This window comes from Pelophylax lessonae, assembly GCF_965119305.1.
Source record: "Pelophylax lessonae genome assembly, chromosome: 3".
NCBI classification, from domain to species: domain Eukaryota; kingdom Metazoa; phylum Chordata; class Amphibia; order Anura; family Ranidae; genus Pelophylax; species Pelophylax lessonae.
This window is the reverse complement of record NC_138770.1, coordinates 685,544,740-685,556,174: the sequence shown is the minus strand read 5'-3', so window position 1 is coordinate 685,556,174 and position 11,435 is coordinate 685,544,740.

Genomic DNA, 11,435 nt, shown 5'->3' with positions numbered 1-11,435 from the left:
AAAAGTCCCCCACCCTCCCTTACGTCACAGTGCACCCTCTTTACCTTGTGCTGCTTCCTGGAAGAAGCTGGGAATGGAGCTGAGAAGCTGAAAGTGCAGGGTCTGGAGGAGAACCAGAGGAGGGCTGGAGTTTGCTGAACGCTGAGACCAGGGGAGGCAGAGATGAGGTGGTGCTGCAGCTGCACAGAGAGGTGCGGAATCTGTATGAGGAGTTCTGTTCTCCTCTCTGCTGCCGACTGCTGAGACAAGGTTGGAACAGAGATGAGGGGGTAGCTGCAGGAGATGTGCGAGGGTCACGTGAAATGGCCTGGAGGGCCACATTCGGCCCGCGGGCCTTGTGTTTGACACACGTGTATTAGACAGTCACCAATCAGCTCCACGTGCAGTCCTGGGCTCCCAGCAGCACCAGTAACAACAGCAATCCCTCATCCTGACCACTCCTTCAGACTGACTTCCACCTATCAAGGCGTGACTCCTCCTGCCTTATTTGCATAACTCCTCCCCAGAGCCAGCGCACTGCTTGCTTTGGGACTGAGGGCTCTTGAGAGGAATATTGAGGCAGGGGGCTGGCCCCTCCCACCCACCATGATCTGTATGCATTGCATAGAGAAGTACAGAGACCTGGTGATGAAGTCTGACCTGACCTAACCTTTTCTCCCAACTGTCCCTTTGCAATAACTGATCACTTATCTGCAGTCATCAAATTACTACCTCCAGGACGGGAAGGACAGAAATGGGTCGGTTCTATGAGATCTCTCATGGAAATCAGGAATGACGCCATTGGGATTTCCTATGTAAGCACAATGCAGAAGATCTTCTATGGAACCTGCAGTAGAATAGGGAGTCAGGATATCTCACAAAATTGAACCTACCAAAGGGGGACATCTTGGAATATAATGGTGGCATGGTGGGTGTGGTCATATGGGTGGGGTATAAAAGGATGATGTGAAATCATAGTGACCATGTAGTTACATCAGAATGCAACTGCTCAGAGATCCAGTACAGCTCCAGAGATCCAGTACAGCTCCAGAGATCCAGTACAGCTCTTCTCCCAGGCTTCCATTGAGCACCACAAAAAAAACAAAACGCTTATGCGTTTCGGGGTGTTCCCCCTTCATCAGTAGCTCTGATGAAGGGGGAACACCCCGAAACGCGTAAGCATTTTTTTGGAGTTCCACATCCTTCCATGTCCTGCAGTAGCAGATGACGCCCAGTGGAGATCCTTGGTGGTCCCATATTGCTTATACTTGCCCATGTTTCACAATTGTCTTGTGAGTATAATGTGCACATATGTTTATAATAAAATGTTTTAACCACTTTACCACTAAGCCTATTTTTGACACTTTTTGTTTACAAGTTTAAATCAGTATTTTTTGCTAGAAAACTACTTAAACCCCCCAAACATTATATATATTCTTTTAGCAAAGACTCTGGAGAATAAAATGTCGGTCATTGCAAAATTTTTTGTCACGCGGTATTTGCGCAGCGGTCTTTAAAACTCAATTTTTTTGGAAAAAATTCGAAAAATCACATTTCACTGCATTTAAAAAAATACTAAACAGTAAAGTTAGCCCATTTTTTTTGTATATTGTGAAAGATGATGTCACGCCGAGTAAATAGATACCCAACATGTTACGGTTTAAAATTGCGCACACCCGTGGGATGGCGACAAACTACGGTCAATAGAGATCTCAATCTGCGACGCTTTAAATTTATTTAATGCTTACCAGTTTAGAGTTAGAGTGTAGTTTTTTTTTTTTTTTTTTAATTATTGCCCATGTTCTGGCGACCGCGGCGATACCTCACATGTGTGGTTTGAACATCGATTTCATTCGCTGCTCGACTTGCGTATACGTTTTTTTTTGTGCGCAAACTAACGGTGACGGCTAAATTTTTTTTTTCCTATTTAATTTTTCTTTTTTTTTAACTTTATTACAGGTTTTAAAAAAAAAAAAAAATCTGATCACTTTTATTGCTGTCACAAGCAATGTAAACATCCCTTGTGACACCAATATGTAGTGACAGGTACACTTTATGGAGGGCTCGAGGGTCTAAAACCCCAACCCCCTCCACTACACTTCCCTGTATGCAAAGCGCCGAAAACTGCATTTTTGCATACAGCCGTTTTTCAAATCTGCCGCCTTTTGCAGCACAGTAACCCGGAAGTGACGTCATGGACGCCGCCTCCGGGTTACGTCATCGGAGACCCGATCGATGCCGTTTCCGGCATTCATCGGGACTCCATCCAGCCGGCGGACGTGTCGGCTGGGTGCTCGGGGCTCCCGGTGGGACGGTAGCCCCGAGCAAAGTCACGGAAGGCGGCGGGAGGGGGGGACGTCCCCTCCCGCCCCCCGGGTAACGATTGAGCGGCTCCCGAGCCGCATTGGTCGTTACCGACAGAAAGCCGACCGTCGGCTTCAAACCACGGTACCGGGATGATGCCTCGAGCTAGAGGCATCATCCCGGTATAACCCCGCAAAGTCAGCCGACGTAGGTCTACGTGGCTAGACGTTAAGTGGTTAAAGATAATGTGCTAGGCTGGTGCGCCCTCTGTCCATTCCTTTTACAGAACCTGTTTGGGTTACCACGACCCGTTGAGAGTGGCAGCACAGCCTGAATAACTTCAATCGGACCCAAATCACATTTTTTGGGATACTAGATGCAAGGCCACCCCTCGGGCGCAGGAGTCAATTGCTTTTTCCATCGAGCACCATTCTGCCCACTTCCAGTGAGCCCATGCAGATTGCTCACCAGAGATTTCTACAGAACCAACAGAAGTTGTTGTAGAATCACCAAAAATGTTTGTAGAACCAATAGGGATTGCTACAGAATCACCAGGGATTTCTATAGAACCAATAGAGAATGATGCAGAATCACCAGAGATTTCTATAGAACCAATAGAGAATGATGCAGAATCACCAGGGATTTCTATAGAACCAATAGAGAATGATGCAGAATCACCAGAGATTTCTATAGAACCAATAGAGAATGATGCAGAATCACCAGAGATTTCTATAGAACCAATAGAGAATGATGCAGAATCACCAGAGATTTCTATAGAACCAAAAGAGATTGTTGCAGAATCAGTGGATAATTCTTTAGAATAAAATAAAAAATGTGAAATTATATTATATTTTTATATATAAATATGTTATATAGCTAATACTATTTTTGTTAAAACCATGCCATATTTGACTTTGACCACTAGATGGCATTTTAATCTCATTTTGTCATGGCTTGGTGGCCCTACAAGCCAGTTTATTAAGACTTCTGGTCATTTCGGACCCCCCATAGCATTTATTTAACCACTTCTAGAAGGTTTTCCCCTTAATGACCAGGTTATTTTGTGCGATACGGCACTGCGTTACTTTAACTGACAATTGCGTGATCGTGCGACGCTGTACCCAAATAATGTTGATGTCTTTTTTTTCCCACAAATAGAGCTTTCTTTTGGTGGTATTTGATCCCCTGTGCGATTTTTATTTTTTACGCTATAAACAAAAAAAGAGTGACAATTCTGAAAAAAAAAAAAAAAAACTATATTTTTCACTTTCTGCTACGAAACATTCCCAAAAAAAATCTATTTTTTCCATCATTTTAGGCCAATTTGTATTCTGTTACATATTCTTGGTAAACATAAATCCCAATAATCATATATTGATTGGTTTGCGCAAAAGTTATCGCGTCTACAAACTAGGAGAAAGATTTATGTCATTTTTATTTTTTTTATTTTTTTTACTAGTAATAGCGGCGATCAACGATTTTGACTTTGACATTGCGGCGGACAGATTGGACCCCTAACTTACATTTGTGACACTTTTGGGGGGGACCAGTGACATTACTACAGTAATCAGTGCTAAAAATATGCACTGTCACTGTACTAATGACACTGGCAGGGAAGGAGTTAACATCAGGGGCGATCAAAGGGTTAAATGTGTCCCTAAGGGGTGCTTTCTAACTGTGTGGGGGATGGACTTATGGAATCAACACAGAGATCTGTGTTCCTAAATAAAAGGATCCCTGTGTTCATTGTTGACAGAACAGCGTTCTGTCTCCATGGGGAGCGATCGCGGATGCCCGGCGGCAGTCGTGGCCGCTAGACCCGCAGCTTAGCTTCCCCTGTGGCGAAGGGGTGTGCGCCCCCACTAGTGGTCCCACGAAGTGACGTACAGTTGCGTCGTTTCACGGGACAGAGCCAACCTGCCGCAGTATATGTACTGCTGGCGGTGGGCAAGTGGTTACCAGAGGCGTAACTACAGGGGTTGCAGGGGTTGCAATTGCAACCGGGCCCCATGCTCCAGGGGCCCTTTGCGGCTCCCCTGTACACCTGGATAGGAGGGGCGACGGGGGCAGCATGTAGAGAAATCACTGTCCTCCTTTTTCCTCCTGTAGCTGCAGGAGGAAAATGGAGGAAATTGGTTCCTCTGTATGCTGCCCACGCCACTCCTCCTATCCAGTTCACTTGTGTTCTGCTGTCTCTGGGCCCCTGTGTGCTCCCCTGGTCCCCCCACTGTGCTCACTTCCCTCTCCTGCTGGCTACTGCAGGGGATGTGTCACAATAAAGAACCAGGAAGGGGTCGGTAATTCTGTAACTTACCAGCTCCTTCCTTCTCTGAATGGACAGAGTCATAGTCAGTCACAAAGTGAAAAAATAAAATAAAATTATAAAAAATAATACAATTAAAATACCAAAAAATAAAAACTACTGACACCAGTGGGTGAACTTCCAGGATCACAAAGGTCACACTTGCGACCGGGCCCTGCCGTTCCACCACTGTTGGGAGGCCCCAAGATGGCAGAAAGGGAGCCCACTGCAGAACTTGTGAAAGGGTCCCACTGCGGGACCATAATAAAGGGCCCCAGGGTCAGTAGGAAGAGCCCCAGGCTTGAAGGGAAGGGCCCTGGCCAGGGGTCCGGGGGGCCCTTCGTGGTTTCTTTCATCGGGGCCCTGAAGGTTCTAGTTACACCTCTGGTGGCTACTATACTTTTTTTGGATGAAACCTATAAGGCCAGTTGGTCTGTGGACCCTCCATTTAGCCATGAGTTTGGGTGCAGTCTATATTTTTGTTACGAGGCACAATACTAATATAAATAGGTGCCTGTCATGTCGAGGCATGGGTTAACTCCCAGCCTTGAGTAGATGAGATTGGGATCGCAGCTTGGTTGTTGTTGGGAATGACCAACTTGCTGCTCAGATCGAGGCTTGATCACATACTGTGTACATAAACAGCAATAGTGCTTGTCTGTGACGAAACGCGTAGGTAGGTGCAACATGCTGATGTCATCGTGTGTCTCTGTTCCTGGAAGTGCGGGTTGTCTGCTGTATGCCTGGCCAGTGTTTAAGGCTTTATTTGCATTATATGAATGTAAGTGCAATCTTATATTTTTTTAAATGAAGTTACATAAAGGTTTTACACTGTGTGGAGCATTTTTTCCATGGTCTCGGGGATGAGTCTTTGGGGGTGACACAGAGATGATCACTACTGCCTCCAAAGGGACCCTGCAGGAATACTGCTGATAGACCCTGGCCGGGTTGTGTGGCCACACGCTCTGTTGACCCTTCTCTTTAGAAGGTCCTGCAAAGCTGGTAAGCCTTTAATCTTTCTACATTGAGGTGGTGGTGTCACTGCCTGGATTCCACAAATGGTGATGGATGTTCACTATACACAGTGAATCCTTTGATTACACATCAGGAGTGCGCGTTTTATCTCACTATCAATACACTTGGACTTTATTTGGAAACTATGTTATATTTTAAACACATTGTTTAGGATTGTTATATTATCTCTTGTTGGCATCAGTTCTGCAGTGCGACTCTTTTTATGCTAATTTTAGATTTCTGTAGAATCAGTGGAGATTTCTGTAGAATCAGTGGAGATTTCTGTAGAATCAGTTGAGTTTTCTGTAAAATCAGTGGTGATTTCTGCAGAATCAGAGTGGAGATTTCTGTAGCATCAGTTGAGGTTTCTGTATAATTTGTGGAGATTTCTGTAGAATCAGTGTTAATTTCTGTAGAATCAGTGGAGATTTCTGTAAAATCAGTGGTGATATCTGTAGAACTGTAGAATTAGTGGAGATTTTTGTAGTATCAGTGTTGATTTCGGTAGAATCAGTGGGGATTTCTGTGGCATTAGTGGGGATTTCTGCTGAATCAGTAGTAAATTCTGTAGAATCAGAGTGGAGATTTCTGTAGAAACAGTGGAGATTTCTGTAGAATCAGTGGTGATTTCTGTAGAATCAGTCGAGTTTTCTGTCGAATCAGTGGTGATTTCTGAAGAATGAGAGTGGAGATTTCTGTAGAATTAGAGTGAATATTGTTGTAGCATTAGTGGAGGTTTCTGTAGAATTTGTGGAGATTTCTGTACAATCAGTGTTGATTTCTGTAGAATCAGTGGAGATTTCTGTAAAATCAGTGGTGATATCTATAGAACTGTAGAACCAGTGGAGATTTCTGTAGAATCAGTGGTGATTTCTGTAGAATCAATGGGGATTGCTGTAGAACCAGTGTTGAATTCTGTACAATCAGTGGAGATTTCTGTAGAATCAGTGGGGAGATTTCTGTAGAATAAGTGTAGCTTATTGTAGAATCAGCATTGATTTCTGTTGAATCAATTGAGATTTCTGTAGAATCAATGGAGATTTCTGTGTAATCAGTGGATTTTCTGTAGAATTAGTGGAGATTTCTGAACAATCAGTGTTGATTTCAGTAGAATCAGTGGGGATTTCTGTAGAAACAGTGGAGATTTCTGTAGAATCAGTGGTGATTTCTGTAGAATCAGTCAAGTTTTCTGTAGAATGAGAGTAGAGATTTCTGTAGCATCAGTGGGGATTTCTGTAGAATTAGAGTGAAGATTTTTGTAGCATTAGTGGAGATTTCTGTAGAATCAGTGGTGATTTCTGTAGAATCAGTGGGGAGATTTCTGTAGAATAAGTGTTGATTTCTGTAGAATCAGTGTAGGTTATTGTAGAATCAGTGTTGATTTCTGTAGAATCAGTGGAGATTTCTGTGAAATCAGTGGATATTTCTGTAGAATCAGTGGTGATTTCTGTAGAATCAATGGAGATTTATGTGTAATCAGTGGAGGTTTCTGTAGAATTAGTGGAGATTTCTGAACAATCAGTGTTGATTTCAGTAGAATCAGTGGAGATTTCTGTAGAAACAGTGGAGATTTCTGTAGAATCAGTGGTGATTTCTGTAGAATCAGTCGAGTTTTCTGTCGAATCAGTGGTGATTTCTGAAGAATGAGAGTGGAGATTTCTGTAGAATTAGAGTGAAGATTGTTGTAGCATTAGTGGAGGTTTCTGTAGAATTTGTGGAGATTTCTGTACAATCAGTGTTGATTTCTGTAGAATCAGTGGAGATTTCTGTAAAATCAGTGGTGATATCTATAGAACTGTAGAACCAGTGGAGATTTCTGTAGAATCAGTGGTGATTTCTGTAGAATCAATGGGGATTGCTGTAGAACCAGTGTTGAATTCTGTACAATCAGTGGAGATTTCTGTAGAATCAGTGGGGAGATTTCTGTACAATAAGTGTAGCTTATTGTAGAATCAGCATTGATTTCTGTTGAATCAATTGAGATTTCTGTAGAATCAATGGAGATTTCTGTGTAATCAGTGGATTTTCTGTAGAATTAGTGGAGATTTCTGAACAATCAGTGTTGATTTCAGTAGAATCAGTGGGGATTTCTGTAGAAACAGTGGAGATTTCTGTAGAATCAGTGGTGATTTCTGTAGAATTAGTCGAGTTTTCTGTAGAATGAGAGTAGAGATTTCTGTAGCATCAGTGGGGATTTCTGTAGAATTAGAGTGAAGATTTTTGTAGCATTAGTGGAGATTTCTGTAGAATCAGTGGTGATTTCTGTAGAATCAGTGGGGAGATTTCTGTAGAATAAGTGTTGATTTCTGTAGAATCAGTGTAGGTTATTTTAGAATCAGTGTTGATTTCTGTAGAATCAGTGGAGATTTCTGTGAAATCAGTGGATATTTCTGTAGAATCAGTGGTGATTTCTGTAGAATCAATGGAGATTTATGTGTAATCAGTGGAGGTTTCTGTAGAATTAGTGGAGATTTCTGAACAATCAGTGTTGATTTCAGTAGAATCAGTGGAGATTTCTGTAAAATCAGTGGTGATTTCTCTAGCATCAGTGGGGATTTATGTTGCATTAGTGGGGATTTCTGCTGAATCAGTGGAGATTATTGTAGCATTAGTGGGGATTTCTGTAGAATCAGTGGTGATTTCTGTAGAACTGTAGAATTAGTGGAGATGTCTGTACAATGAGTGTTGATCTCTGTGGAATCAGTGGTTATTTCTGTAGAATCGATGGAGATTTCTGTAGAATCAGTGGAGATTTCTGTAGAATCAATGCAGATTTCTGTAGAATCAGTGGTGATTTCTGTAGAATCAGTGGTGATTTCTGCAGAATCAGAGTGGAGATTCCTGTGGAATCAATGGGGATTTCTGTAGAATCAGTGGAGAATTCTGTAGAATTAGTGGTGATTTCTGTAGAATCAGTGGGGATTTCTATAGAATAAGTGGTGATTTCTGTATAATCAATAAAAATGTATTTAGAATCAGTGGAGATTTCTGTAGAATTAGTGGAGATCTCTTTGGAATCAGTAGTGATTTCTGTAGAATCAGTGTTGAGTTCTGTAGAATCAGTGGAGATTTCTGTAGAATAAGTGGTAATATCTGTAGAACTGTAGAATCAGTGGAGATTTCTATAGAATTAGTGTTGATTTCTGTGGAATCAGTTGAGATTTCTGTAGAATCAGTGGTGAATTCTGTAGAATCAATGGAGATTTCTGTGTAACCAGTGTTGATTTCTGTAGAATCAGTAGAGATATCTGTAGAATCAGTGAGGAGATTTCTGTAGAATAGGTGTTGATTTCTGTAGAATCAGTGTAGGTTATTGTAGAATCAATGGAGGCTCATGTGAAATCAGTGGAGATTTCTGTAGAATCAGTGTTTATTTTTGTAGAATCACCAGTGTTGATTTCTGTAGAATCAGTAGAGATATCTGTAGAATCAGTGAGGAGATTTCTGTAGAATAGGTGTTGATTTCTGTAGAATCAGTGTAGGTTATTGTAGAATCAATGGAGGTTCATGTGAAATCAGTGGAGATTTCTGTAGAATCAGTGTTTATTTTTGTAGAATCAATGGAGATTTCTGTGTAATCAGTGGAGGTTTCTGTAGAATTAGTGGAGATTTCTGTACAATCAGTGTTGATTTCTGTAGAATCAGTGGAGATTTTGGTAAAATTAGTGGTGATTTCTATAGCATCAGTGGGGATTTCTGCTGAATCAGTGGAGATTTTTGTAGCATTGGTTGGGTTTCTGTAGAAATAGTGGTGGTTTCTGTAGAATCGATGGAGATTTCTGTAGAAGTGGAGATTTCTGTAGAATCAATGGTGATTTCTGTAGAATCAGAGTGGAGATTCCTGTATAATCAGTGGTGATTTCTGTAGAATTAGTGGAGATTTCTGTAGAATCAGTGGAGATTTTTGTAGAATCAGTGGTGATTTCTGTGGAATCAGTGTTGATTTCTGTGGAATCAGTGGAGATTTATGTAGAATCAATGGAGATTTCTGGAGAAGCAGTAGTGATTTCTGTAAAATCAGTGTTGATTTCTGTACAATCAGTGGAGATTTCTGTAGAATCAGTGTTGATTTCTGTGAAATTAGTGTTGATTCCTGTGAAATTAGTGTTGATTTCTGTGGAATGAGTGGAGATTTATGTAATATCAGTAGAGATTTATGTAGAATCAATTGAGATCTCTCTAGAATCAATGAAGATTTCTGTTGAAACAGTTGTGCTTTCTGAAGAATCAGTGGAGATTTCTGTGGAATCAGTGGCAATTTCTGTAGAATCAGTGGTGATTTCTGTAGAATCAATGGAGATTTCTGTAAAATCAGTGGAGATTTCTGTAGAATCAGTGGAGATTGCTGTAGAATCAGAGTGGAGATGTCTGTGTAATCAGTGTAGATTTCTGTATAATCAATGGTGATTTCTGAAGAATCAATTTTGATTTCTGTGGAATCAGTGGAGATTTCTGTAGAACCAGTGGAGATTTCTGGAGTACCAGTTGTGATTTCTGTAGAACTGTAGAATCAGTGTTGATTTCTGTAGAATCAGTGGTGATTTCTGCAGAATCAGAGTGGAGATTCCTGTAGAATCAGTGTTGATTTCTGTAGAATCAGTGGAGAATTCTGTAGAATCAGTGGTGATTTCTGTAGAATCAGTGCGAATTTCTATAGAATAAGTGGTGATTTCTGTATAATAAATAAAAATATATTTAGAATCAGTGGAGATTTCTGTAGAATTAGTGGAGATCTCCGTGGAATCAGTAGTGATTTCTGTAGAATCAGTGTTGAGTTCTGTAGAATCAGTGGAGATTTCTGTAGAATAAGTGGTAATATCTGTACAACTATAGAATCAGTGGAGATTTCTGTAGAATCAGTGGGAATTTCAGTAGAATTAGTGTTGATTTCTGTGGAATCAGTTGATATTTCTGTAGAATCAGTGGTGAATTATGTAGAATCAGTGTTGATTTCTGTACAATCAGTGGAGATATCTGTAGAATCAGTGGGGAGATTTCTGTAGAATAAGTGTTGATTTCTGTAGAATCAGTGTTGGTTATTGTAGAATCAATGGAGATTTCTGTGAAATCAGTGGAGATTTCTGTAGAATCAGTGGAGATTTCTGTGGAATCAGTGGAGATTTCTGTACAATCAGTGGAGATTTCTGTAAAATCAGTGGTGATTTATCTAGCATCAGTGGGGATTTCTGCTGAATCAGTGGAGATTTTTGTAGCATTAGTGGTGGTTTCTGTAGAATCAATGGTGATTTCTGTAGAATGAGTGGAGATTTCTGTAGAATGAGTGGAGATTTCTGTATAATCAGTGGTGATTTCTGTAGAATCAGTGGAGATTTCTGTAGAATCAATGGTGATTTCTGTAGAATTAGTGGAGATTTCAGTAGAATCAGTGGAGTTTGCTGAAGAATCAGAGTGGAGATATCTGTAGAATCAGTGGAGATTTTTGTAGAATCACTGGTGATTTCTGTAAAATCAGTGGGAATTTATGTAGAATCAATGGAGATTTCTGGAGAATCAGTGTTGATTTCCGTAGCATCAGTGGAGATTTCTATAGAACCAACAGAGATGGACTTTTTTTTTTTACTTTGCTGCTGTGAGAGTTTGACTGACAATTACTTGGTCAGTACTTGGTCAATTACACCCTACCCAGATTAATGCTATATGTTTTTTTTTTTTTTTTTTTTTTTTTTGTGACACGTAGAGCTTTCTATTGGTGGTATTTATTAACCACTAATTTTTTACTATGAAAAAAAAAAAGACCAACACTTTTGAAAAAAAAGAAACAACCCCCCCGTTTCTAACTTTCCAGTTCAAACCACAGCAAATAACAGCAAGCTTT